The 23,344-nt window shown below is 41.4% G+C and overlaps 1 long non-coding RNA gene across 1 annotated transcript in view; it reads left to right on the top strand.

The window, feature by feature from the left end:
- Positions 1–21,326, top strand: part of LOC142039665 (uncharacterized) — a 48,620-nt gene extending 27,294 nt beyond the window's left edge. Inside the window, exons 2-3 of the long non-coding RNA XR_012653010.1 lie at positions 3,320–3,375; positions 21,205–21,326. This is a non-coding gene — a long non-coding RNA (uncharacterized LOC142039665). The remainder of the gene's footprint in view (positions 1–3,319; positions 3,376–21,204) is intronic.
- The last annotated feature ends 2,018 nt before the right edge of the window (positions 21,327–23,344 follow it).

Raw genomic sequence — 23,344 nt, 5'->3', positions numbered from 1 at the left:
AATCCCAGCCAGACGAGAGCCTGGTTTCGCTGGTTACATCTGCAGAGATGCATAATAAGTAGAGCATACATCATCTATAGATCAAGTTTGCAGGACATCACGGGAAGTCTGGCTGTACTTCAGTAACTGATCTAGACAAACATGAACTTCTCTCACTCTTACTTATCACCGAAAGATCTTCTTGGGGCCCAGATCAGCATCTTCTGTGCTGTACAATACCCTTCCTCTTCAGTTCATGCACTTTCTTATGAATCTTAGTCCTCCTTAACTATAAGCAACTAGTTCTGACTTGACAGGTCCCGCAGCTAAACAGCTTTTCTCTAGCATAAAAACGTGCTCCTCTCCTTCTCCAGCACCTTTGTTTGTCTTCTGACATACTGTGTTTTCAGTGCCACCACTAGAACTTTTACTTCAATGTTCTGCAGATTGGGATTTTTCACTCCCAAGTACCAGTTACTTTCAGGTTTGTGGAAGGAAAGTTTATCCTAGTTACCTCGGCAGCTGTCCCCAGACACTGTTCCTGTATCAGCTGCCAGTGAAAAGAACGCTGTGTCGTTGAACCTGACCGGGGGTGGGAGTAGGGGAAATGAGGTCTTCTCCTATGCCACAGAGGTGCACTCCAGACTCACAGCCATGCAGAGAGCCGTAAGAAAATGTCCTCTTGCTATATTGAACTCAAAGACTGCCTCATCGAGAGGCAGGTGCCCCCAGATCATAAGAGCAGTTCCTTGACACACATACTGAGGTCCTGTAATATAACATGGACCACAGAGCTGTAGAGCCCGAGTTGTTGCTTGCTTGCAGAGCAGTATGTATCTGCTGGGTTGGCTTCATGCCATGCTGGCACAAAATCAGAGCATGAATGCCCTTTGCAAAACTGCTGTCAGGGTCTCGGCAGAGTTTTACTGCTTGCTGATGAAGACAGAAGATAAGGTGGTGACTTATTGCTGAAAAATCTGTACATACAATCTAAGTGACAGATTTACTACTCCTGAAATGAAAGGAAAAGTTTTTAGGCGAGCCTCCTTGCAGCGTAGCCATCTTCTGTGACTGACGCACAAGGGTGAACGGGGGTGAGGTGGGTGGGAAAAGGCAGCTGGGAAGAGGCAGGGAGGTCCAGGTGTGCCAGTGCCTTCCAGGGAGGGCTGAGCAATGCCCCTCTGGGTGCCTCTCCGGCCAAGCGTCGATAAAGCCAGCAGAACCGCTCCAGCCATACTGCTCAACACAGTAAAACTTTTCATTACGTTCTCTGGGCAGGGAAGCACGCTTTTTTTCGCAAAGTTTCACGTAATTATCCACACACCCCCCCAGCACAATAATGACAGGTGTTTCTGGTTTATGTGCCATTTGCACTTAAGCACTTCTGGCATGGATAGGCGTGCAAGGAGGAGCTGGCGGGATGCCATCACCTTGAGGCACGGCAAACTCCAGCCTCTTGGCTCTCTTCCCTTCCTTGGCTGAAAAGAAAGAATGTGGTGACACCTCTTTGCAAAATTAACTTCATTAAATATCTTCTACTTCTCAGAGATCTCCAAATCGTGCCTGTGAAGACAGGACACCTATTTCTGCTTTGGAGAGAATTCTCTAGGACCTCATAACAGGATTTTATGAAAGCTATTTGAAGTAACTTTTGTTCAAAATGTCTGTTCAGGATAGGCTATATTTCCAAGGAGGATAGAGCCAGCTCAGTTTACTTTGGTTTTCAACATTTTTGCATGCTTTTCTTTCCTCTTGTTCCCCCCCTCTGCATATTAGAAAGGTTTATTTTTGGAAAGAGATTTAGGTTCTTAAACATATAGCGATTTTAAGTGCTCTGCAGTATCTGAGGCACATCTGCATGGGGTTGGCACATACGACACAAGATCTACAGAAAGATGCCTTTCTGATGTGGTGCTGGGGTATACCACAAGGGCAGGACTCTCTAAGGCATATGTGATGCCGTTAGGCAGCTACCAAAATCCTGTCTTTGGTGTCAACGGTAGGAAACATAAAAGCTGAGAGGCTTAACTGGGGAGCACGCGTGGGTTGGATGGCTGTTGTAGCTTCCTTTTTTAATGGAACATGGAAGAAAAGGGGAAAGAAAAAGAACAAGGCAAGTATAAACTTATAAACAAATATGGTTTTGCAAGCTGCCTGCGGCAAAGACAGGCATTCCCATGCTGGAGACCAATAGCATTTCCAGCTTACTCTTCTTGCGTTCTGTACTTGGCACATAGATGAAAGATTAAGAGTGCACAGGCCAGTAAGGACTATCCATTGCCGACACCCCACAGACTGCCATCCCAAATCACTGGCAAAAGCATTCAGTACAACCATATAAAATAACAGTGACAAAAGCAAGCAAACAAAGACAGAGCTTTTTTCCACCCAGCATAAAAATAGCTGGAAAAACCCTCTCAGGCCCCAGAATGCAACATCTTATTCAGGAAAGCAAAGAAGATAGTTATGATAATGGGAAAAACAACTTATAACTAGTTTACACTTTGTGCCAGGCTATTGGTAAAGGATGCTTCTTCAGAGGCTGAGGGGCTACATAAATGGTGTAGAAATAATGAAATCCACCAGTTCTCTCATAGCAGCTTCCAACCTGAACTGAAAGGTTCTCTTCTTATTTGTGTTTACTTACCATCAGTTGGATGTTCTACAAAACACAGAAGCACAGGAAAGAAGGAGCTTGTTCTCAGGAGTTGAGAGACAAAAATACATGAATGTGTGAAGGAACAGAGAGAAAAATCTAAAGGAAAGGGTCATTTCATTGGATGTTCTTAGTAAACTTTTTTTTGTATTGGGTGGTGTTTTACCATTGCTGAATTAATTTGTAAGCAGACAGGTGCTCTTGTTTTTGGCTGTGAGTTAAAGATAGTTACACTGCCTCCAGGCAGCTCAGACCATAGAAGCTACTGCAGTGTAGTAGCACTCTGCAATATCAAACCTCTAAGTGGTAAAAAAGAAATAATCAAATTCTCTTTCAGCCTTCAGCTGCTTATTCATTAAGCAACTTCCTTCTACATCACCACTGTTAAAGCTCTTGCATATCCTCAAGGTTATGGGCAATTATCACCACCTTGGATGCACCCTCTTGAGTGCAAATAATCATAAACCATGCACTTAGAGCTTTCCCTTTTCAACGGTGTGCAATGCAGGCCAGTGACATCTCAGCTGCATCCCAGACAGAAGTGGGATCAGCTTGTTGCAATTACCAGCAAGGCATTGTTAGAAATTAAATGCTCTGCCTCCTTCCTGGAGCTTGCTGCTGGTACTTTGATTTCTTGCCACCTCCTGATAAAGCTTATTTTGCTGCCTTCTTTGCCTGCTCCAGTTGTAGGTATCCCAGAAGCTGATATGGTATAAAGCCTGTCACCACCCTTTCAAGAGGTAAGAAGAGTATATGTAACCTGAAATACATTGTCCTCATTAATTATTCCTGTAATGTGCTTTTGCTCCTCTTCAGATTCCCTTTTGGTAAAGGCTTCCCTGGAGAGGTATATTTATGACTTTTGCTCTAATCCATACTTTCCTTTCCTTGAGGCTCTGGATAAATGCTAGAATCTAACTTTATCCCTTCTTTTCTTCTGAAACCTGAGGTCAAACTACGAAAAACCTGTATGTATTATATCTCTCTTCAGCTCCTCGTTGTCTCCTGTCACTATTTGGATGAAATATGTACAGTTGTCTTTCAATCAGATAGAAGCTTTAGTCAGAGCCTCAATAATTGTTTTTTTATCCTCCAAAGCTTTCTCTGAGTTTCTTCATGTGCTTTGATATTTGTTACTTTTGGGGGCAGGGTGGAGGGGTGATTCCTAAGAGAGGGAATAGGGTGCTAGTAATCTGCAAGTGTGCTTGGAGAACACAGCTCCTCATCTGAGCACCGTGTGTGCTGTTGAGTCCAGGACATGTCAGAAAGACTGCTGCCATTTGCATCAGCCCTGAGTTTTCAAACAGCAGGGCTTTTGCTGCCTCAGTTAAGTGTCTGCCTCCAAAAGCATAGCCTATTTGCCAATACCACTTCCAATAATATTGACATCAACCGGTTTTACCTCCTTGTGATCCCTCATCTATCTATTTCCATCATTGCCCCTCTCCTTAAAGAGCAATATGAAAGCTGACTTCCCATTTTTAAGGTGTTTATGAGTGCAGTGAAGTTCTGGTTCACGGCAAGATGCTACAGCAACCGCAACAACAAAACCTAGTTATTTGCTGTGTGAGCAGTTGTTGTGGTTTAACCCCGGCCGGCAGCTCGGCACCACACAGCCATTCCCTCACTCCCCCGCAACGGCATGGGGAAAAGATTTGGAAGGATAAAAATGAGAAAACTCATGGGTTGAGATAAAGGCAGTTTAATAATAAAAACTAAACAAAAAACTCCCACCCCCTAAATCCCAAAGAAAAATAAGTAATGCAAAAAAAACCCAAACCACAGTTGCTCACCACCAGCTGACTGATGCCCAGCCAACAGTGGCAGCCCTGGCAAACTTTTCCTCCAGTTTTTATCGCTGAGCACTATGTCATACAGTATGGAATATCCCTTTGGTCAGTTGGGGTCAGCTGTTTCAGCTGTGTCCCCTCCGAAATTCTTGCCCACCCCAACCTACTTGCTGTCAGGGTGGTGTGAGGAGCAGAAAAGCCCTTGGCTCTGTGTAAGCACTGCTCAGCAGTAACTAAGACATCCTTGTGTTATCAACACTGTTTCCAGCACAAATCCAAACCACAGCCCCATACCAGCTACTATGACAAAAATTAACTCTATCTCAGCCAACTACATTGGAACGACAATCTGCCTCAAAGGTAAAAGGATAACCCAACAAACTGTGATGGTGATAATAATAAACATTTTCTGGCAGAATATGAGCTGTGAAGAGATCACGTGCATTTCGTTATCATGACCTTGAACTGCGGAGGAATAAAGTGATCAGATTATTTAGTTGCTTTGTATTTTGTTAGTTTATGTTTTCAGGTGTTTTGTTTGGTATACCTTTGGTCAGCATTATATGTATTACACTTTCTCTCTGTATATGCAAACTTAATATAAGATATTATATGCATAGTAGTATTTAAAAAATGTTCTTATCCTAACCCATGACTCGAGACTGACTAGAACAGGTCAAAGCTTTATAACTAGCATGGTTATAGTTTTTTCTAGGTGCCTGAAAATGCAAAATGGGGGTCTCCACCAAATGAGAGTTCAGTGCCTTATTTGTCCACTTTACGATAGATGCCAGTAACTGGCTGAACTTCAGGGGTTCCACCACAAATGAAAAAGTCTCCTTTGGTAAATGGAAACCTTTTGGTGAATGAATCAGAGACCACATCAGGGCTGAAACTGCAAATAAGTAAACTTCATTACCGATTTAATTGGGTCCATGTGTTCAGTATCAACAGCTTCTAAGGAGGGTTTGTTACTGATGAAGAAGAACAGCCAGCAGGAAATAGTGGCACGCTGAATTAAACTCGAGCGCTGTAATCAAGACAAGGCATTGGTGTAAATTCCACTCCTTTGATGTATCACTCCCCAATGTTATTAGCTAACAACTAGTTGTTTGCTCTATATTTCTTTGAGGCAACAGTTGAGGTTGGATGACATTTATTTTCTGTGCTATTGGTTAAAAGGACAAGTAAAGATTTTCTAAAGTAATTTCAAGCAAAGGAATAACTCAACAAGCAAATTAGCAATGCTGCTGACAGTGGAGGAGAAAGAAACCCTATTTGATGCTGCTGATTGTACAAGGTCTTTTATTGTGTCCAAAGAAAGAAATACTGAGGATGCTAAGAATAGTATTTCATAGGAAAAAAATGTTTATATCGTGGGAAAAAATAATGTGACGTCTGTGATGCTGAACTTAACCTGTGCTTTACCAAGGGAGCCATGATTGCTTGGAGGCATTAAAAATACATCCTTTTCTCATGGTATTCTTTGAGTGATGGGGATATAAGGATGGTTGCAGGAAGGTGGCAAACAGACGGCTCCAGCCAAACACAACTTAATTGTTCCTCTGTAGCTATTAATTTTTAAGATACTGTTGCTCATTATGCAAAGTTTTGTCCATTTTTCCCTGCCTTATCAAAGGACAAGACTGCAGTGCAGCTTGTTGAGACAGTCTTTTGTTCTTTTGTGGAAATTATTATTAATTGTGGAAATTATTAATCAAAACAGCAGACTGATCAAAGCCTCTTGCCATTTAAAATGAAAATATTTTGGAAACTCTTTCATGCTTATATTTAGAGCCTGATGAATCTCCCAGTAGCATAAAAAAAAATCTACTTTTTATGTGAATCTATGATGTCTAATAATATGTGCTGCCTATTTTGGGTATTGTATGAGATTTATAGGCCTAATTTTTAATCACTGACACTAAAGCAAAATTTTAAAGACTAGATGACAACCACTAGAGGATATTCCACCTAGTAGCCCTTGGTTGGTTCCAGCCTGTAGGCTGCTCCCATCTAGTTCCCATCTTTCTTTTGGAGACGATGAGAGCAGCTATTTGAAGAGCTGACCTCCTTGAAGAGCTGAATAGCCCTTGTGTGCCTGTGGCTGTGTGTCTGTCTGTGCAGAGACCTGAGGTTTGCCTCCCAAGTGCGAAAGCAGAACTAGAATCTGTCCCAGGCTGTCACATTTCTTTCCAGAAAGAATCAGGAAATGCAGAACATCTAAGTAATCTTTTCAATCAAACTATAATTGTATTTTGCATTCTGACTTATTCCAAGTCCCAGGTGATAACTGACTGGGGGAATCTATAGCATATACACATTTGGTATTGCTCAGAGGACTACTCGGAGATCCTGGCTTCTTGCTCTGCCCCATCAATGGCTGTGGTTACTCTGCCTATTCTCAGAGAAAAGGACTTCCCAAAGAAGGAAGATAAACCAACAAAGTCCAAGTACGGTGTTCAGCTAGAGCTGGAAGAAGTAGTTCCTTGATTGCATCAGGTCAGCAAAGCACTTGGATTAAAGTTTGAAAATTCTGTGCCATTACTTAATATTCTACGTAGTTCACTGCAAGATATTCCTGCATGTCATGCAGACTTAGTGCAGCATTTCCTAGGGTTTAGTTTTAAAAGAGAATGTGATACAGAATGCATCATTGTAGGGCACCATACTTGAATTCAGCAGACTGAGCCATGAGTGAAGGTGTGCAGGTTTTGACCAACAAAATCAAAATGTTCCTCAGACGGTAATAGGATTTCAGATTCAGAACCAAATGTTAAAGAATTGTCTACTGAACCCTCTAGTCCTCTATCCAATATTCCAAAGGCAATTCAAGTTTTTAGAGCCAAATATCTTACGGGGCCTAAACTTTGTGGAAAAGAAACTAGGTGTGTAAACAGTTAGTTGCACATTTTATACATATATATGTGTGTGTGTGTGTCTATCTGCTATAGGTGGTCTTTCTATGAGATAAACTGTCACTGCTGCCCATGACTGTGGATAGAAAATTTAGGACCTCCATTAAGATGATACCTTTCACATATAAACTGACTACTGGGAAGAAACACATTGGTTTAGAAAGAGGAGATGGTAATAACAAATGAGCAATTGTCCAAGAACCTTCTTTGCAGCACAAAATAATGCCAAGACTGTTCCAGTAATATTGCACCAGAATTCAAATCATTCCAATAATGAAGACTATGTTTTCAAAAGCAGCAGATGGTTCTGGTGTTAGAATAAAGATAGTGTATCCTTTCTCAGCTGAGGGAGACCAAGGAGCAGCTCGGTTGTAAGCTGAAATTATCTACTGTTTGTGAAACCTCGAGCACCGTGACTGCAGAGCAGCTTTAATTCTGGCCTGAGGTGATAGGGAGAGCTTTCAAGTGGTGACATGCCTATCTGAATCTTCAGAGAGCATTATTCAGGAAATCAAACTGGTAATCCCATCAGATGAATCTTTTGAAAACTTTTTAATACTTATGCTTCTTGTTGGAGTAGAAAGCCATGGGTGGATCCAAAGCCCAAAAGCAATAATTGGGAACCACTGTTTATGAATGCCTTCAAAGGACTTTGGATCCAACTCTTTGTGACAGCAGGCTTTCCCCTGGTATTTTAATACTTCCATACCCAGCTTTATCCAAAGCAGGCAGCGAACTGAAAAGCAGAAGTAAAGCAAATGTTTTTCTAATCTTGAAGGGAATCTAAAGATGAGTGTAATTACCAAAAAGAATCAGTTCTGACATGAATAGGCATGTGTAAGAAAAGAAAAGAGGTAAAGGGTACTGATGCATGATCAGTAGAAAGTGAAGGATAACAAGAGTGAGGTGCCTATGTTGCAGGTCAAACTCCCAAGGCAATGGCCACTCCACATCTGTTCCTTTCTGTGTCTGGAAGTAATTCTGAAAAGTGAACACATATGGGGCCATATGTTGTGCAAGCCCAAAGGTGTCTGTGGAATAGTTTAGTGTGATTCTCTCCAAAAAAAGACAAAAACCCCCAAACCCCTCAAACCAACATTATTTATCTTAATCATTTTTATAACCCCACCTGTCAGAACTGGAAAGTTAATTATTTACATGTAATACATGGTGTTCAGAGCAGCTGTGTAGTAGTAAGCTCATTTATAAATGTATTTCATGACAGTGATGCTGCCATTTATTTATTTATTTATATGAAAGACATTCATTGTTGAAAATTCTTGGAGCGAAATAAAGAACATATAGATAGTTATGATGGCATTTTTTCAGCAGAAACATTACACATCTTTTCCACAATTCACAAAAGTTTTTAAAAACCGCATAATGGGTTTCCTTTGCTTTCTAGCTATTCAGCACAAATGTGGTTGTCTATTCAGTTCTATTTAGCCACCTCCTTGGAAACCTCCTGTGGAAAGCTAAAATAGGATGTAATCGATATCCCCATATTCTGAATCCTCAGCCCTTACTGAGAAATACCCTTACCAATACACGGTTGAAATATTTAAGATGTGTTTTGAAGCTGATTCTCTTCTGGAGTTGCAGTAGGAAGAGAAAACCCTTTGAGACTTAATTACTGTAAGGACTATTTAGCTTTTCCATTTTCAAATAGATGCTTACCAACCGCAGTCATGGTTGCTTGTCAGGAAAGAACTATTGCCATATATCATTATGAAATTAAGGTCCATTTTCAAGGCACCATTACAGTAGCACGAAAGCATGAGTATATACTGGAAAGGCAGTGAGATGGTGTTTGCTTCGGACTGTGTGCAGCATCTCTCTTTTCTTCTTTGTTGCATTTCTGACACTACCTGTCTATTTACACCAGATTATTCCCTGCTGTTTGTGAGGTGGGGGAAAGGGAAACAGGAGCTTGTGCAGCACCCGCCAGAGACTCTGAAAAACTAGAAATGGAAAAGGTTAGTCAGCTGATTAACCACATCAAATGGCTGCGTTGGATTATGAACGGGAAGTTTATTGCCAACACGTGCATTGTCACCAGGGAAGAGGCAGTGGGTCGTGCACCAAGCTGTCATGTGCAAGCGTTGCACATCGTCTGGCCAAACGGGAGAATCAGGCTGACAGACTGAGGGCTTGCCCCAATTTTTTTCATTGCTGAAGGCAAAGTACACGCTGACGGCCGTCGTAACTAGTGGGTGCATTAGTCAGAAACTGCAGAGTGGAGGTAATGTGCATGTAATCCCAGTGAGCTCTAGATTTATTGACCCTTCAATGGATTCATAGAATGGGCCTAAAAACACTAAGCCAAAAGCTACACACGTACAGGGAAATAGCCAGGACTAGCCTTCTCCTGCTTCCTTTCATACATTTTTAGCGCTGTATTTTTTTTTTTTAGATTTTATTTTAAGGGAAGCAAAGAAAGCAAGGTGGAGGTCAGAGCCAAGGTTTGATCCGAAGAGACCTCCCCCCCACCCCATCTGGTAACTGAATTTTGAGTCTTGCACAGTTAAAGTCACTTTTATCAATGTTCTCCAAGTCACCTGAAGGTAATAGACAGAACAGAAATCTCTTGGTTATATCTATGCCTGAGGGCTGGAGGAACCTGGGCTCCAAACCTGCCAAAGGCAAATCACTTAAACATTTTGTTTCTCCACCTGTGAAACAAGGATGATAATAGTGTCTCTGTGGAAAAAGATGGCTACAGGGCTCTATTTTTGCTTCTGTAGATTCTGTAAATTTATTCAGCTTCGGTTCCTCTCCAGTCTCATCAGCTTCAGCTGGAATTGCAATTTTCAGCTCTTCGCCCCCCCCGGTCTCCTCCTCGGTCCTGCTGTGCTCCTCTCCCAGCCCCTGTGCCTGCTCTCCTCCCCTGGGGCCAGGATTTCCCATGTGAGCAGTGGGTGTATTTTTTGTTTCTCCCCCTCCGTCTTCCCATATACTCTGTATATTTAATTTTGCATCCTGCTTTCCTTTAACTACCTTTGGGGACCCTCAGGCTTGTCACTCGTGGAAAATAGATTGCACTGAGAATAGAGAGCAGACTGGGATAGAGCAGCAAAGGAAAGATACATCTGATGAGGTAAACGCTGGCCCAGAGTCCTGAAGAAACCACAGAGCAGCATTAACATTTCCAGGCAGCTGGCTCAGCAGTGATGTATTCTCCTACTGGTTAAGCAGCGATCGTTGTCAGTGCTCTCGGAGCTCCGCAGGAATGAAGGGAGTAGCAGGCTCGCGGTGCTATGAAAAACATGTGCTTGCTTCGCTTGTGGTTGCGACAGGATGCTCCAAAAATCTCCTCTGCCGCACCTTCTCCTGGTCCACCTAAAGAGAAACCGCAGCCAGCAGCTCCAAAGAGACTGCCCGCCCTGTTGTCTGCATAATTGCTGCTGTCGAGCCTGTATCGCCACCAGCATCTTTGCGGTGGCGAGTGTTCAACGGTAGTTGTGATATACAGAACTTATTAAACAAGCCGCGTTGCCGTGACGAACACCAGCCAACGTCACGTTTACACGCTGACAGATGCAACCTGCAGCCGCTTGTGGTTTATAGCCACGGACAAATAATAGCGTAGACAAACTGGAGCCGAGTTTTCTCACTTGCTCTGTTGAACTCAGCAGTGTTGCGCTGCTGTAAAGGAAGGAATAGCTAGACCTGCCTTGGCAGGTTTAACTGAGGACAGTCTGTATTTGAGGGGTGATACGTCTGCCCGTGGTTTGGGCTCTGTGCCCAAATGAGGATGCAAAACGTTCCTTCCCCGCACACTCTGGCGTTTACACAGGCTTCTTCTCTGACCTCGTGTCCAGGCGTACGACGGCAAATGGGCAAAGGCAGCTTCCCGGTGTCCAACATCTCCCAGTTCAAAGACCATCAGGACTGGATTCAGCCACGATGTTAACGGGGAATAGACAGTCCCTGTCCTACTTTACAAAACATGTGCCGTACCAAGCAAGGACAACGGGAGGCTGCAAATCATTTGTCCTCTTTCTGCCAGCAAGTAAAGTCACTGGACCTTTCTGGAGGGAGAGCATGGAGGGCAATAACCTGCTGCTGGAGTCACGCAAGAAGGAGCAGGGAAAGCGTGGGGATGTCTGTACTGCTGCGAGCCAAAGGTGGAAGAGGACGGTGATGGAGATCGTGTGTTAACTTGCGGCGCACACACAGAAGCATGGCTGGTGTCTTATACTACTTAAAGCCACTGCCTAAATATCGTAGTGTTCAAAAAAAGTGTTTCCAATGGTTCCGTCCCATGGAGATCTTGTTCCATTGTAGAGTATTTTGTACCACTTGTCATATTTCTTGAAGTTTAGCTCTTTTGCTGCAGCATGGGAAGTGACAAAGCACCTTCTGTGCTGCCTCAATCCTGCCAGTAAGTTTCAAATGCAGCATCTGTTTAAAGCAGCATCAGTACAGGATGAAAAGTAACACTTTAACAGGGAAGAAGTTGAGTGTATTTGAACTTATTTGTTCCGTGTTCCTTTTCCTTGCTTGAGATTTTCCTACAAGCTTCTACACTCTTATTAATTGCAGCCAACCATAAAACCCTACAGGTGATCCAAAAGCTTTTAAAGGTAGGATTTTCAGGGATAGAGTTTAATTGCTTATAAAACCTCCATGTGCACGTTGAGCTCAGGGAGGGTTCCCGCAGGCTCACCATCAAAAACCAGTTTGATTTGTACTTTCCTGGTAATATCACATGCTCATATTAATTACTTAATTAGAGGACCAAACAAGAACTTACAAGAGAAGTGAATACATATTCTCTACGCTGTTTAAATATGAGTCATTAATAGTGGAAAAAGACACAGAACAAAATGTGAACATGCAGGCATGCAATTAGTTATCTTATGGAAAACTACTACTGATGTTTCACAGCTTCTATTTTCATAATATTTGTTTAGCTTTTCTGTCTTTGAGGACAAACTATTCTCACGCAGCTGTCAGCATACGTGAAAAGTTTACTTTAAAGGTCTAGTGAATATGGCAATGTTTTTTATATTTTTGGTTCCTTTCTTTTTTTTCCAAAATACCTTTTTCTCTTAAGAAGCAAACAAACTTATGAAACAAGCTTACGCACCAGACCATACAACGCTGCAAGAAGACATAAGTTCATGATCTAAAGGAATGCTGAGGCAAACTGCTTTGACCCTGTTTTATGACCCAGAGTTCTCAAAAATTATGTTCAGAGATGCCAGGAATTATCTGGCAGTTGCAAAGGCCATTAAACAAATTGCCATCAAAATTATTTGCTGCTGGTGTAGAGAAAATACAGAAGTGAGATGTGCCCATCATCTTTGGAGTGAATAGGTTCATAACTGGGAAGAAGTTGTTATGTGGATGTAGTGGAAGATATAGGGATCAAGTTTTGGCTTCTGCACCACTACAGTAAATCCTACCCCATGGGATACGTAAAATCCAGAATATATTATTGTTTAGTGCTCTCTGGACTTCATTACAAGTTTGTGCAAGTTAAAACTACTTTAACCTACATTTGGAGATCAAGCTGTCTCAAGGATTGCTCCTCCAGGTCTCGCTGCGAGTACAGCTCAGCTGAGCTTACAAAACCTCATCATGCCCAGATCTGAAACCATCCACAGCAAACCATTCTTCGTTTGGAAACCTGACTAGATACACTGTTTGGGGGGATGGGTTTGGGTTTGTTTGTTTGTTTGTTTTTATTTTTAATAGCTTGTTGCCCAGCAAAGAGAAATGCCAATTTTAATCATCTGCAAAGCTGTGACGTAGTACTGTACTGAACTGCCCATAACCCTAAAATTTGTGTCCAGATACACCTCTAAATTTCTGGAGTTTCTCATGACAATGTTGGATTTTGTGCAGGCTCCAGGCACACCTGGGGGCAGCCAGCTATAAAACAAACAAACAAAAAAAAAGAAAAAGAAAAAAAGAGAGGGGCTCAGAATGGTTTTATCTTTTTTTGCCCCTTTTAGGGGTTTTACCTGTAGTCACCCTGTGACTTGGGCATAGAACTCTATTCCTAGTTTCACACAGTTGCTTCTCACTTTTTGCTCTCCAGCTTGCACCTTTTATCCAGGGTTTATCTGTAGGGCTATCTCCAGATAAACCCTTGATAAGTAGAGGGATATGTGGCTTATCTCCTGCTCCTGCAGGCCATGGCATCCACATGAGAGAGGTCTAAAAACCCTCGTATGGTCACTTACTGTGTCTGCCTTGCCTGGAGGCAGTAGCCTTCAGATGAGGGGCAATAATTAGCAGTTTAGGGCTTGATGACTGTATTTGCCCTTCCTCACAGGGCTTTGCTGACCTGCACTGCCTAGCCATGGAGGCTTCTCTGAAGGACTGCTTCAAACGCTCAAGGCCCAGGAATTGTTGATATTTGTTCAACTTGCACATTTTGTGCATGGTTTATGGATTACTTTGTGGCTGAATCTTGAATGGCAGAATTGGAAAATGCCTAATGCACTTTATTAGAGTAAATAATGATGTGAAAGGATGAAGAAGAGATGTTTCAAATAGCACTTTTACTTAGGGAGACACAAAAAAGTGTTCCAAAGTCTGCAAAAAAAGCTCAAAGCTGTGCTGAAGCTGCAACACAAGAGGAACTTTTAGAAGCCAGAGACAGCAGGTTACCAGGAAATAGTGTATAGAAGCAGAGAGACAGAGAAAGAAGGAGATTTTAACTCTCATTTCAGTTAGAAAAAAGCACTTAGAAAAAGTGCTGCTTTCCAGACTGAAAATGGTAGTCCCATCATTTTTCACTGTGAGCATAAACCAGCAAACGCTGCTCACAGTAAGGGTAGAAACCTTGATCAGAAAAGGGGGAAAGATTTACCAAATGCCAGCACACTCATTTTCAGTGTTTGGAAACCTGATAGAAGCCCCTGTCCAACTCTCAGTGATCCCAGTGGAAACCTTCCTTCCCAGTTGATTTCACTGGGAACCAGACTGAGCCTGTAGAGCAGAACCGGTGTGATCAAGAGGGAAAGTTGGGGTCACGTCAAAATTCCTGTAATCTGCAGCATTTCTGGGAGGCTCGGTTGAAGTTTGTACCCTTCCACTCGCATACACACTGCACACCAGCCGGGCAGGATACTCAGACTTACCGACTTTCTAAATATTTCTTGAAACCTCTGGAATGTTTTGGGCAAGATCCAGGAACTTGGAAAAATATGATCGTGGAGTTTCTTGAGCATAAAAAAAAAAAAGCTGGTAATTATTTGAAAGAGCACTAATTTAGAGTGACTGAGGGAACCCAAAAGTTGCTGAACGGGCGGAACAGCTGGGTGAGGTTCCAGGCGGAGGGACTTGTGCTGGAAAACAAAGCCACGGAGCTGAGATTGAAGCTGCCGGGCTCACGCTAATCTCTGGCTCAGGTTTGCAAGGGCTGGTAACAGCCATACGCAATGCCATCTAGTGGGTCTGGGACAGATTTTAACCATTTCTTTGGGCTCTCGGAGTAGCTCTGAGGTCGGCTGCCTGAACCTGGGACTGATGCCTCTGTAGCCGAAGGGTCTGGGACATTGATTTTCTCACTGGCACTGTGAAGCATAGCTGCAGCGATAAATATAGGGCAACGCACTAGAAGATCAGGACTTACCAAGAATTGCATGAGACTGAAAAACAGCGTATGCCCTGTGCCAAGAAGGGATAAGTACTCCTGGGAACTGTGGCAAATGGCCTTAATAGGGCATGTGAGGTTTTTTCCCTCCAAAATAAAGAGCAAAGAGGCAAAAATCATCTCTCTCACCTCCCACCAGCACCTGGTGGGTAGAAGGACAGATTTCTTTTTCTCTCCCCTGCCTCTCATGCCCTCACACTGCTGTGGGACAGCTAGGGCTGAAGACATTTCTCTCACGCCCGTCTGCTGTCTCTTGCTCCTGTAACCAGAGTTAGACTGGTCGTCATGATGGGTTCAGGAAAGAATTTTTCCCCAGCTCTAATTAGGAAGGATCTTTGCATTTTTATTGAAAGTACAAAATTTCTGATGTGGGGGGATGCCAAGAATGTTGACTACAGCTCTTTTTGTAGTAAAGGTCTGGAAATTGTTATAAGATGTTGGGAAATACTCTGAGGGTTTTACAGTGTGGGAAAGAGGACAGTTCTTTGATCCAGCAGTATGTTACCTGGTTGTGGACAGGGGATGGACTCGATGATTCATGTAGTCTCTTCTAGTCCTTTGTTCCTCCCTGGGAGTTTGCTCCACAATTCTTTTTCTTCCAAGGAAAGAAGAGTGCAAGATTTCATCCCCTGGGTCTATCGCATGCTACTTTCTCACTTTGTTTAGCAACATGAATAACTGTTGTCCGTGAGATAATTCACCCGTGTGAATTCACTGGGGGATGAAAAGCCTGGCCTCGCTCGCTCGCTGTACAGAGCGTGCTTAGAGATGGATTTCAAACCATTAGAGAAGGCTTGTTTGCGCTAAATGGTGGTCTGCCTCCTGAGGCTGGTGGGGTGTAAGTGTCCGTGTTCCCTGAAATAAAAGTTGACTGACATGTCGGAACACGGTTTCCTTAATATATGTGCAGAGGATCCTGCAAGCAGGTGGAGCAACAAACAGTGGCACATCAAAGGCACCCAGGAGAAACAAATGCTGAAAGACACAAGTGAAAACTTCAAATTAGTGATAGAAAATACTTTTTTTTTAGCTTTAATGTGGCTTCAACTTTGCCTTCCAGAGTTATAGACTGCGTCTGCAGTTTCCTTCTTAGATATTAAAGAACCAGACAAAGATTGTCATTGTGTAAACTTGTGTTTAGATATTGCTGTTGATTTTCTACCTTAGCACGCATACATTTTGTTCTTAATATATCTGCAGATAGAGGAATATCTTTCTTCCAAAGAAAGGATACAGATTTATGCAACTCAGAGTATCCAGCATGACTTGATTCCCATTCTCCTGTTTTTTCATTCCAATTTTGTTAAAGTGACATTGTGGATGCTATTAATTTGAACTGATTTTATGAAGAGCATTGAATCATGGACATAATAAATGCTGGAGAAAGAGGAACGATTGTGATTAAAATGAATAGGCCATATTTGTTCTTTATCAAGCTCTCCTTCTCTCATACACACATGAGCAGCATTTTTTCATTTAGCAAAAAAAAGCTATAGCTATATAAAAACTAAAATATATATATAATACTTAAAGCATTGTAAAAGAAAAAAAAAATCCCAAATTCTTTGTCTTCTCATGACAATGGTTCCCTATATACCAGTAGCGACTCTCTGTAAGACCTAAAAGAAGACTAAATTACTCCAGTAAGGACTTCAAGTGCAAATGGTTAAGCAGACATTACAATCTTACAGCAAGGATTTAAGCTAAGTTGAAATTCCAGAGTCTTAGCTGTGGAAAGAACAAATCCAAGAGTCACAAAGGGATGTTAATAACACATAGGATTGAATATACATGACTCTGCTAGTCAGTAAGTGAGCCAATAATTAAATAATACAGTACAGTAAAGCTATAAACACATATTAACCATTTAGCACTGTGGGTCCTGATCTAGGAAAACAATTCAGCCTTTGCGTAATTCCAAGCATGTGACTGGTCTCTTTGAAGTAAATGGAAAGGAGTTAATTGGGGTCAGAGCCTCAAAACAGGGTTTGTCTATTTATTCACTTGAGTACCTCCTACACAGAGACAGCTCGTGGCTCTCTGCCAGGTCGTGTGCGTACACAGCGGTGGGGGGGTTTCAGCCTCTTTCATTCTTTTGGGATCTTCCCTTCCCTTAGCACACCTATTTTCTTCACTGCTCTATCTCACACGCTACTTTCCTAAACCAGAACTATCTCCATCTCCTCTCACCTCTTCCCTGAGTTATCATGGGAGTATCTCCACACTGGCAAATCCCACCCATTGGCGACTTAAGATAGGCAATTGCTCTGTGGGTCTCATACCTACCTCCACATAGGGAATTACTGATGATCAGTTGTTAAATTCTAGTGTGAACATGTTCCTGTGGATAGACAGGCTTGGTATAGACAGAGCTAGACCTACTCCCCTGGCCGCCACCAGCAAGCTGTAGTGATTCCATCTAAAGCAGAACTCCTAAATTTAGTTGATTTGGTGACCACCGTGTGCAGAACTGGTCTGAAACCATTCCAACACCACTAGCAGTATGTACAGCACAGTCTGGGAACCTCTGCCTGGAAAGACACGTACATTTACTGGAGAAAACCACGATCCTTGAATATCACATACCTTCCCTCATGAGCCATCAGACACATCTTTCATTTAGGCAGGCACAGAATCAATACTTATTCCCGTAACAGATATCTGACTAATAGGTTAGAAATGTCTGCTGTGAGTCATTCACTACTATCTTTGCTTCTGTTGCTTGGTGGTCCAAAAAATGGTGAAATACCCACCAGAAAGTAAAAAGAAAAGGAATGTAAATATCCACACTGTGTAGGAAATCTTTGGTGAATATACGTGTCCGAAAACCTTCATGTCCTTTTTCTACAACACAGACCAAATGTGTTTCATTGTTTTCAGTCTCAAGCACACTCTTTTGCTCTAGAGCTATACATATATTTTTTTATTTATTTAACGTCTTGTTTTCCCTTGACTTCTTTCCATGTAATTTTCTTCTCTTTGCCTCTGGCTATGCACAGCTTTTTCAGAAAGCACATTTTGTACCCAGTCTCTAAGCAGGTTCGTTTCATGTGCACGGTGACTGATGGGGCTGGGACTGGCAGCATCAGCTCCTGGGACTTCTGAATCCCCTCACATTGCTTTTTGAAAATTTGGAGGGGGATACTTTTAGACTGAAAAGCAGAAAATCACATCCAACTTCTATGAATATGAGTCATGTTGCCAACTCGTGCTTGCTGTGCTGGAAATGTATTTGGAAGAGAATCTTTTATTTTATTGCTAGCAGCAAATAGTTACTTTGATTCATTTGTCTTTTTTTTTTTTTCTGCCCCTGGTCTCCATGCTAAATCCCTGCTATTTCTTGTTCAGACAGGTGCCCTCTTCCTCTTTCCTTCTTCTCAACAAAGCAACCCCAACCAAACAAGGATTAGCTAATGGGTGATTTCTGTCACCAGCAACACATGCAACGGGGATGCCCTTGTGCATCCCTGAAGGCACCTCCTTAGGAAGTGCAGGATGTGCTGAACCGCCCCAGGACCCAGCCTGGGCTCTGGTTACTGTTCTAGAAGCATGGTCCAACTGCACGGCTGTGACTGGCCTGACCTGCAACGGGAAGAGGGGGATGTGACCACAGATGTTCCTTCACTGACGATTCATTTGTCGTTCTTCTCCACTTAATTTACCAAAGGTGATCAAATGGCCCCTTTGACCCTGAAACATCCCAAAGAGGCTGAGACTTAGTGCTTCTCACTCTTTGATAGGAGAACTAGACTTGTTATCTAGACACCATTTCATACTGAAACATATGCAACCGATTTCTGTCTATTATATGCCTTGTTTGTGTCTACCACACACTTTTCAGGTAAAGAAAGATAGAAATATTTGTTAGTTTAATAGATAGAAACTCAGCTGAGAGTTAAAGAAAAAAGAAAAAGGAAAAGAATGAAAAAGGAAAAGAAGGAAAAGAAGAAGAAAAAGAAAAAACAGAATAAAAAGAAGAAAAAACTGAAAACAAAATTGAGAAAGAGAAAGAAAAAGGTGAAAAAAGTCAAAGAAATAGAAAAAGAAAAGTAATAAGAAAGAGAAAAAGCTCAACAGCTTCATCTGAGAGAAATGCCAGGCTCTGAGGAATTCACTCACTAGGAGGAAAGATATGTGCCTGTCCACACATATAGAAGAGTGCACTGAAACTCTCTCTCTCTCTCAAAAGTATTGAGATAAATAATACTGTGATGCTGGGAAGGCAGGAAGACCAGTGTAGTCAGTGTTCAAAATGTTTTTTTCTTAAAACAGGCTTGGTTGCTCTGGAAGCTTTCACTCTCTGGACTGGAATTTTCCATTCTGGTGGTCTCGTCTTACTTGTATAAATACTGGTGTAAATTTAGAGGAACATAGAATAGTTTGGGTTGGAAGAGACCTTTAAAAGTCATCTAGTCCAACCACCCCTGCAATGAGCAGCGGCATCTTCAATCACCAGCTCTGTGATTTTTAGCAAAGTGTATCTGGGTGCAGAGCATCCAGTACATAACAGCCGTGTTTGGCAACACTTAGCAAGGTGTTTCAGAACTTTCAGAGCAGTCTAACATTTTGTGTGGACAGGAAGAAACAGTGGCAGCATAAATGCACAGCCCTTAATCTTGCTCTGCAGTCCCTACAAAGTCATGTAGCTCTGCCTAAACCAGCCAGCTTTTTATCAATCCCCAGGCATATCGATGGGATATGCCAAGTGATATCTGTGTACATGTGTTGAATAAACAGCAGTTCAAATGGTGGAAATATTCCTGGGAAATTATTTAGAATAGTGTAAAGATGTATTTTCTTCCACAGAAAAGGTCCTTGGTCATTTTCTAGAAAAAAACCCCAAACAAAACAAACCCCAAACCTATCAGAGGAATCTTCTCTCTGTCCTTTTCTCTTCTACACCTGGGTCATTTCTTCGTCAAGTGGATGTCCTTACCATAATAAGCCCTTAACGTATGTTTGATTTGCTCTTTCTATTTTCAGAACACAGATTTGTTGACTTTGGTAATTTTCTGACCTTTATTTCTTCCCCCAGAAGCTCTCTTTAATTATGTTCTTTTTATATTACTTGTCACAGCTCACACTCAGTGTATATCAGGGCTCAGCACTCCTGCTTATATTGACTTTTTCATGCTCTCTTGTCACTTGTACCACTGCCAAACATATTGGCTAGAGCGAACGCTGTGATCCGAGTGCATTATTTCTAGGCGGACGTGGTAACCTCTTTGATGTGAGAACACAGGCTAAAGAGTGTCCTGAGAGACATCATTTTGTGTAAGAAACCTGCCCAGGCTCTGGAGCTGACAGCCCCAGAATATGAAATCAAGGGAAGAATTTGATCTAGGTCCTGTCTGCCAAGGATCGCTTCCCCCTGCCTGGGGGCTGGTAGCATCAGCTCTGATAAAACGCAAGGGACAGGCCTGGGGAGTCAGAGGTAACGAATGAAGGGAAAACAGAAACAGCTTTATTTTGTGCCTCATCTTTATTTAGAATGAGCTCATATGTGGAAGGGCTTGGTACTTTGCCTCATGTTAAAAATAATTGTTATGGTTATGAGAAATGCATTTTCTCATTCAATAAAAGGAAACAAAAAAAAGCAAATATTTGATCCTGTGTACAAGGATGGGATTGACTTTTAATGAACTCTGTAGTGTCTCTTGTTAGTTTTTATGCTTAGACTTGTAACTTTTGACCTTTTCCTGGCATGCCAACCATGCCAAACGGTTTATAGAGCTATGTTCACAAAATATGGGAGCTTATGAATTTATGCCCCTTTATATACTTTCCCAAAGCAGGATGCCTGAGCTGGTACAAACTGTACTCATATTTGTTCCTCATCATTAACAAATTTACTCAAATTGGATTTGAAATGTGGAGGGTGTTTTATTTCCAGAAAATAACAGTATTCTTAGGAGACATTTGGGATAATTTATGGCCTTGTTCTGTAATATCAACTGACTGTTAAATAATATAGTGGAGAAATGTGTGATTGAAAGCAGAGAGTATAAAGACCTAGTATATTATCCAATCTTCATCTTTTCCAGTACATTGATTTCTCTGGTAGGTACTGGCTAAACACAGTCCTTACCTGACGAGTCTCTAGATTTAATTTTTTAAGGTGTATTTTTGAGCAAAATTTTTTCTGGAAACATTAACAGGGCATCACAGAACAGACAAACGGAATATTTATTCTACAGAGCTCTCAAAACTGAGGCTTTATTTCTACCCTTATGTCTTTTATTTGTTCAGTGTCCTGTTCACCTTATGATGTTACTGAGATAAGAAATGCAAGAATACCAGTAATGTAGGCCAGCATTTATCACTGAAAAAAACCCAAGCTGCATATTCATCAATGAATTGTTGTGACTTGCTTGCTAGATAAGTGGAAACGTTTAACACCGGTCAGGTGTCCAAATCCTGTTCTCCTTCTGAATTGCCTCATTGTTTGCTGAGGGCTCACAAGCAGAGTGATGGCATGAATGGGACTTGGGAAAGCACCTGTGCTCAAAGAGAATTGATATGAAGAGGAGAAAGCAGTGCCAGATCATGCTCCCATGAAAAAGCAATTGTGGCAGATAGACAAAGACTACTGAAAGAAAGGACTTGAGGAAATAAGATTTGTAAATATCCGTCAGGTGAACCATGCCTTAGTTGAATTATGAATACCACAGAAGAGTTTGATAATCTCTAGGAAGGTGAAGTTGATTTTTTTAATAATTAAAGCTAATCTCTATCTGTCTTCTTGTTTGTGTACTTATTTCCTGCATTTGGAAAGTCAAAGGCATTAAGGTCATTTAGTGAAATATATGTATATAAATAAGGAATAAATACACACACTACAATTTAGAGACCTCCTACATGGTGGCTATTTGTCAATAGGTGGTTTCCTTCTCTAAAGAGAAAACAATGAGAGAAAGTGTTAAGGCAATTCATTTTCATTCTGTGCCTCTTTCTTCAGTCATTCCTCTACTTCTATTTTTCTATTGCCTTTCCTTATCTTACCATGATTTTATTTAGATTTTAAGGTCTAAATAAATTTGACTAAGTGACCGCTGCTTCGAACTAGTGCAGTGTTTGCAACTTTTTGGAAGATTGCTACAATGCAAACAAATGCAGTAAATAATTGAATGAAAATTTTGAATTCAAAGATTCAAAGCCTAGAGAAGTATCATTACCTCTTCTGTCTTATGTATGACACTTGTTAATGAACCTTATGTACTTTGTTTGCAACTGTCTTGTTCATAAATGAATCACCTGTCTTGTTATTCAAGCCACTTATGTAAATATTGAATATTATTTATAACAATATATAATAAATAACACATAATGAATAATAATGCACAGTAAATTTTAATTACATTTATATAATAAATCATAATATTTTGTATAATGGTAAGATTTTACCTAGTTAAGGAGAACTTTTTTTGAACCATGCATGCTAAGAGCTTTTGGTTTGACACTGAACCCTTGATAACTACTCTTTCAATTTAGTTTTTTCAACTGCTATTCACTTAATCTATAGTGATGTCATTTTGTCTAGTGATGTGCAAAGTTATTCTGGTTGTGAGAGACTACTTACAGACTGATAATTTTGTGCAACCCAAATACTTGCATAAACCACTGAATTTTGTTTGAGCTTGTAGTCTAATGACAATCATGACCCTAACTGGTGTTGTGACTCCAGTTTGCAAACAACCAGTCTAGACTGTATTTCCATTCTTTATTTATGAGGATGTCATGTGAGACACTATCACAAGCTTATTAAAGCCACACATATATCATATCATATCACATCACATCACATCACATCACATTATATCATATCATATCATATCATATCATCTTCTTCCTGTCTACCCTATAAGCCAGTTATCCTACTGTACAGGACAGTTATGCTGTCAAAGAAAGAAATTTGATTGAGCTGACTAAATTTGTTGGCTGGCACCCTACCAGGTATCAGTGGGACCTGCCAAGATTTGTCTTGGCAGCCTCTCCCATCAGAGTTATGAAAGCTGGCAGGGCACAGAAAAGCAGATGGTGTGCTTACTCTAAGGAATTATTTATAATGACGTTGCTTAGGATAAATCTATGCTGTCTGTTTCTTATCACGTTAGGAGTTTCCATATTAGCATTCTTGCACCAGGTGAGAGAGCCATGACTGTGGAGGCATTAATGATTTCCTCTGAAAAATTGTGAAAAGAGGTTGAACTTATACAAGACTGCAGAAAGGATCTTGTGATGCCTTTCTTCAAGAAGAGAAATGCAGGAAAAATCCCGAAGAACTATAGACCAGTCATCAGCGCTTTTATTTCTGGGCACAAACACTTAGAAGATAAGAAGATTATGAATGTGCAGCACCAGGTCATAGCGAGCAATCCAAAGACCCTGG

This window comes from Buteo buteo, chromosome 15 (assembly GCF_964188355.1).
Source record: "Buteo buteo chromosome 15, bButBut1.hap1.1, whole genome shotgun sequence".
Taxonomy (NCBI): Eukaryota; Metazoa; Chordata; class Aves; order Accipitriformes; family Accipitridae; genus Buteo; species Buteo buteo.
This window is presented reverse-complemented; position numbering and strand designations above follow the sequence as displayed.